The sequence below is a fragment of the Arachis hypogaea genome, chromosome 14, assembly GCF_003086295.3.
Source record: "Arachis hypogaea cultivar Tifrunner chromosome 14, arahy.Tifrunner.gnm2.J5K5, whole genome shotgun sequence".
Lineage (NCBI taxonomy): Eukaryota > Viridiplantae > Streptophyta > Magnoliopsida > Fabales > Fabaceae > Arachis > Arachis hypogaea.
In genome coordinates this window covers 85216375-85222287 of record NC_092049.1, presented here as the reverse complement: position 1 = coordinate 85222287, position 5913 = coordinate 85216375, and the positions used below count along the sequence as shown (strand labels likewise).

Genomic DNA, 5913 nt, shown 5'->3' with positions numbered 1-5913 from the left:
GTTTTCAGGATCATAAGCTTCTTCTTCAGAAGATGCCTCTTGAGTACTGTTGGATGCAACTTGCATTCCATTCAGACTCTGAGAAATCATATTGACTTGCTGAGTCAATATTTTGTTCTGAGCCAATATGGCATTCAGAGTATCAATTTCAAGAACTCCCTTCTTCATAGGCATCCCATTACTCATAGGATTCCTCTCAGAAGTGTACATGAACTGGTTATTAGCAACCATGTCAATGAGTTCTTGAGCTTCTGCAGGCGTTTTCTTTAGGTGAATGGATCCACCTACAGAAGTATCCAATGACATCTTTGATAGCTCAGATAAACCATCATAGAATATATCCAGGATGGTCCATTCTGAAAGCATGTCAGAAGGACACTTTTTGGTCAGCTGCTTGTATCTTTCCCAAGCTTCATAGAGGGATTCACCTTCTTTCTGTCTGAAGGTTTGAACATCCACTCTAAGCTTGCTCAGCTTTTGAGGAGGAAAGAACTTGGCTAAGAAAGTCGTGACCAGCTTATCCCAAGAGTTCAGGCTATCTCTGGGTTGAGAGTCCAACCACACTCTAGCTCTGTCTCTTACAGCAAAAGGGAAAAGCATGAGCCTGTAGACTTCAGGATCTACTCCATTAGTCTTAACAGTATCACATATCTACAAGAATTCAGTTAAGAACTGAAAAGGATCTTCAGATGGAAGTCCATGAAACTTGCAGTTCTGCTGCATCAGAGAAACTAATTGAGGTTTCAGCTCAAAGTTGTTTGCTCCAATGGCAGGAATGGAGATGCTTCTTCCATGTAAAATGGAATTTGGTGCAGTAAAGTCACCAAGCATTCTCCTTGCATTATTGTTGTTGGGTTCGGCTGCCATCTCCTTTACTTGTTCGAAATTTTCAATAAGGCTGTCTCTGGATTGTTGTAATTTAGCTTCTCTTAGTTTCCTCTTCAGAGTCCTTTCAGGTTCTGGATCAGCTTCAACAAGAATGCCTTTTTCCTTGTTCCTGCTCATAAGAAAGAGAAGAGAACAAGAAAAGAAGAGGAATCCTCTATGTCACAGTAAAGAAGTTTCTTATTGTTAGTAGAAGAAGAAAAGGAATAGGGGTGAAGAAGAATGAAGAATCCGAACACAAAGGTAAGGATAGGAGCAGTGATGTGAGATAAAGAGAAGTGTTAGTAGATGAATAAATAATTAGAAGGAGATGAGGGAGAAGGATTTTCGAAAATTATTTTTTTGAAAAAGGGTTAGTGATTTTCGAAAATAGTTTTTGAAAAAGGTTAGTAATTTTCGAAAATTAAAATAAAAAATTAAAATAATTAGTTAATTAAAAAGAATTTTTGAAAAAGAGGGAAGATATTTTTGAAAATTAGAGAGAGAGAGAGAGAGTTAGTTAGGTAGTTTTGAAAAAGATAAGAAACAAACACAAAGTTAGTTAGTTAGTGGAAACAAATTTTGAAAAGATAAGAAGTTAGGAAGTTAGAAAAGATATTTTGAAATCAAATTTTTGAAAAAGATAAGATAAGAAGATATTTTTGAAAAGATATGATTGAAATTAGTTTTGAAAAAGAATTGATTTTTAAAATCACAATTAATGACCTGATTCACAAGAAATCACAAGATATGATTCTAGAACTTAAAGTTTGAATCTTTCTTAACAAGCAAGTAACAAACTTGAAATTTTTGAATCAAAACATTAATTGATGATGTTATTTTCGAAAATTATGAGATAAAATTAAGAAAAAGATTTTTCAAAAATATTTTTGTAATTTTCGAAAATAACTACAAAAAATGAAAAAGATTTGATTTTTGAAAAAGATTTTGAAAAAGATAGGATTTTTAAATTGAAAATTTGATTTGACTCATAAAAACAACTAAATTTTTAAAAATTTTTGAAAAAGTCAAATCTAATTTTTGAAATTTTGAGAGAGAAAAAGGGAAAGATATTTTTTTGATTTTTGAATTTTTAATGATGAGGGAGAAAAAACATGAAAATGATGCAATGCATGAAAATTTTGGTTCAAAACAATGAATGCATGCAAGAATGTTATGAATGTCAAGATGAACACCAAGAACACTTTGAATGTCAAGATGAACACCAAGAACATATTTTTGAAAATTTTTATATGCAAAGAAAACATGCAAGATACCAAACTTAGAAATCTTTCATGTTTAGACTCTATGGATGCAAAAATGCACATGAAAAACAAGAAAAGACACAAAACATGAAAACATCAAGATCAAACAAGAATACTTACCAAGAACAACTTGAAGATCATGAAGAACACTATGAATGCATGAATTTTCGAAAAATGCAAGATGAATATGCAATTGACACCAAACTTTCAACTTGACTCAAGACTCAAACAAGAAACATGAAATATTTTTTATTTTTTTGATTTTATGATATTTTTTTGTATTTTTATTTTATATTTTTCGAAAATAAATTTGGAAAAGGAAAATAAGGATTCCAAAATTTTTAATATGAATTCCAGGAATCTTATGCTCTTTAGTCTAAAGCTCCAATCAAAGGGTCAGGCATGGCTTAATAGCCAGCCAAGCTTTAGTATGTAACTCAGACATGACATGCCTAACATGCCCTATCCAGAAGAATTAGACATGGCTTTACAGCCAGCCAGGCTTCAACATGCTTCATGAATATTACGTGAGTAAGGGTCGATCCCACGGAGTAAGTGCACTGGGTGATATTAAATAAACCTTACGTGAGTAAGGGTCGATCCCACGGAGATTGTCGGCTTGAAGCAAGCTATGGTCACCTTGTAAATCTCACTCAGGCAGATATTAAATAGTTATGGAGTTTTCGAATATTAATAATAAATAGAAAATAAGGATAGAAATACTTATGTAATTCATTGGTTAGAATTTCAGATAAGCGTATAGAGATGCATTCGTTCCTCTGAACCTCTGCTTTCCTGCTGTCTTCATTCAATCAATCTTACTCTTTTCCATGGCTGGCTTTATGTAAGGGCATCACCGTTGTCAATGGCTACATCCCATCCTCTTGTGAAAATGGTCCAAATGCTCTGTCACAACACGGCTAATCATCTGAGGTTCTCGATCATACTGGAATAGGATTCACCCTCCTTTTGCGTCTGTCACTACGCCCAGCACTCGCGAGTTTGAAGCTCATCACAGTCATTCAATCCCAGAGTCCTACTCGAAATACCACAGACAATTTTTAGACTTTCCAGACTCTCATGAATGCCGCCATCAATCTAGCTTACACCACGAAGATTCTGATTAAGAGATCTAAGAGATACTCATTCAATCTAAGGTAGAACGGAAGTGGTTGTCAGGCACGCATTCATAAGGAATGATGATGATTGTCATGTTCATCACATTCAGGTTGAAGTGCGGATGAATATCTTAGAAGCGGAATAAGTTGAATTGAATAGAAAAATAGTAGTACTTTGCATTAATCTTTGAGGAATAGCAGAGCTCCACACCTTAATCTATGGAGTGCAGAAACTCTACCGTTGAAAAATACATAAGTGAATATAGGGTAAGCATGGCCGAGTGGCCAGCCTCCCATGGAGGTGTAGAGATCTAAAAATGATCCAAAGATGTTCGAAGATGTCTAATACAATAGTAAAAGTCCTATTTATAATAAACTAGCTACTAGGGTTTACAAAAGTAAGTAATTGATGCATAAATCCACTTCTGGGGCCCACTTGGTGTGTGCTTGGGCTGAGCTTGAATGTTACATGTGCAGAGGCTCTTTCTGGAGTTGAACGCTAGGTTTTGTGCCATTTTGGGCGTTGAACTCCACTTTGCAACTTGTTTCTGGCGCTGGACGCCAGAATTAGGCAGAGAGCTAGCGTTGAACACCAATTTGCGTCATCTAAACTTGGGCAAAGTATGGACTATTATATATTGCTGGAAATCCCTGGATGTCTACTTTCCAACGCAATTGGAAGCGCGCCATTTTGAGTTCTGTAGCTCCAGAAAATCTACTTTGAGTGCAGGGAGGTCAAAATCCAACAACATCAGCAGTCCTTCTTCAACCTCTGAATCTGATTTTTGCTCAAGTCCCTCAATTTCAGCCAGAAAATACCTGAAATCACAGAAAAACACACAAAGTCATAGTAAAGTCCAGAAATGTGAATTTAACATAAAAACTAATGAAAACATCCCTAAAAGTAACCAGATTCTACTAAAAACATACTAAAAACAATGCCAAAAAGCGTATAAATTATCCGCTCATCACGTCACTTGCACAACACTCATCCCACGCGAAAGCATGAGCGATGCGACCGCGTCGCATGGATTGCACACCACCCGAAAGGAGACAGAGAGTTGCGCTGAAACGACGCTGGAATCGTGCGTTTAGCACAATTTCCAGCAACGCGGTCGCATGCCCCACGCGATCGCGTCAACCCCCATTCAACCCCAGCGACGCGACTACGTGCCCCACGCGATCGCGTGGATTCAAATTTACTAACCCCCAGTCACGCGAACCCTACCCATTCACGCCCCCCGGCCCCCTCTCCTTCCTCTCTTCTCTCCAAACAACCACCACCCATAACTTCCAGCCACTACCACCGCCCACCGCAACCCACGACGACCACCCAGAAGCCGCTGCCACGCCACCCCCTTCCTCCCCCCCCTCTTTCTTCTTCTTTCTTCCTCTTCTTCTCTCCACCACCAGTGCCACCCCTCCGCGACCGCCACACCCTCCGCGCCGCCATCACCACCGCGCCCCCAACTGCCACCAACGCCTCCCTTCCCTTCCTTCCCCTTTTCCCTCCTAACCCCATTACCCTTCCCGAAACCCCCTTGCCTCTGAACAGCCACCACCGCCGCCATGCCGTTGTCAACCACCGCGTCGGCGGCCACCACCACCACCCCCCGGCCACCTCTCTGCCCCAATTTCTTTCCTACGCCTTCCAGGTTCCGCTGAACACCACCCTTCTTTCCATTCATCGTTAATTTCCTATTTTTCTGTTTATGTTCATATTTAGGCTAGTTAGTTTTGCATGTTGTAGTGAATTCTAGGTTGTTAGGTAGCCTAGGATGTGGTTAGTGGATTTAGGCTTGATTAATTGCGCTATTCGTGTTTCTTGCTTTATTAATTTCACAATTCTGCTATTGCTGTGATGTTAGTATTGTTCATATCCTGTAATTTCTTGTTTCATGCTGCTCTTTACACTGCTTTTTCATGTTCATAGTCCTCATATGTAATTGCAGCTATCTTTTTAATTCATATGAACTATTCTGATTGCTGATTATTTCCCGGGAACATCCAATTTTAGCCGGGATGCTACCCAAATTTCTGTATATTGTTTTGATTTTCATTCCTGTTTTGGTTTTGGCAAACTTGCATTCTGCTTTACTCAGCTTTTACCAAACCAATTCATGAATGACATGGCAAGTTTTCTTATTCTTTTTAATTTCCTGGTTTATAAATTGCATCTTGGATGATTCAATTCCACTTTTTGCTATTTTCATTTTATTCATCCTTAACTTCCTTGTTTGAATTTGAGTTATCTGTTGCTTTTATTTGTGAATTTTCGTTACTTAGGTAATGATCCTCATGCCACTTACTCTAATCCACTTTTTACTAACTCACTAATTTTAACTCCCTAAACTCTTTTTCATTCCTAACCAACCTAACTTTCAAAATATATCTTCTTGGCTTTTCACTATTCTCTTTAACCTTCTAACACAGGCATAATGATAATTTTTCCTAATTAACATGAATTCTATTACATTTTGGATTGTGGATTTCTCTTCTCAGTTTTCTAACTCCTATACAATCCTTAATGCACATTTACTTAACTCATTTTTCTACTGCTCCTTTGCCATTATGTGCTTCTTTTGATTAATTGCATACTTATTTTTTCTGTTTTTATTATATCCTGATTTTCTGTTTTTCAGGATGTTAGACACATAAAGAAAAGG

General features: G+C 37.7%; 1 non-coding gene across 1 annotated transcript; it reads left to right on the top strand.

The window, feature by feature from the left end:
- Positions 1–360: 360 nt before the first annotated feature.
- LOC112746067 (small nucleolar RNA R71) lies at positions 361–468 on the top strand. The gene has a single exon (XR_003173967.1). It is a non-coding gene; the product is annotated as a small nucleolar RNA R71 (small nucleolar RNA).
- Positions 469–5913: the final 5445 nt, after the last annotated feature.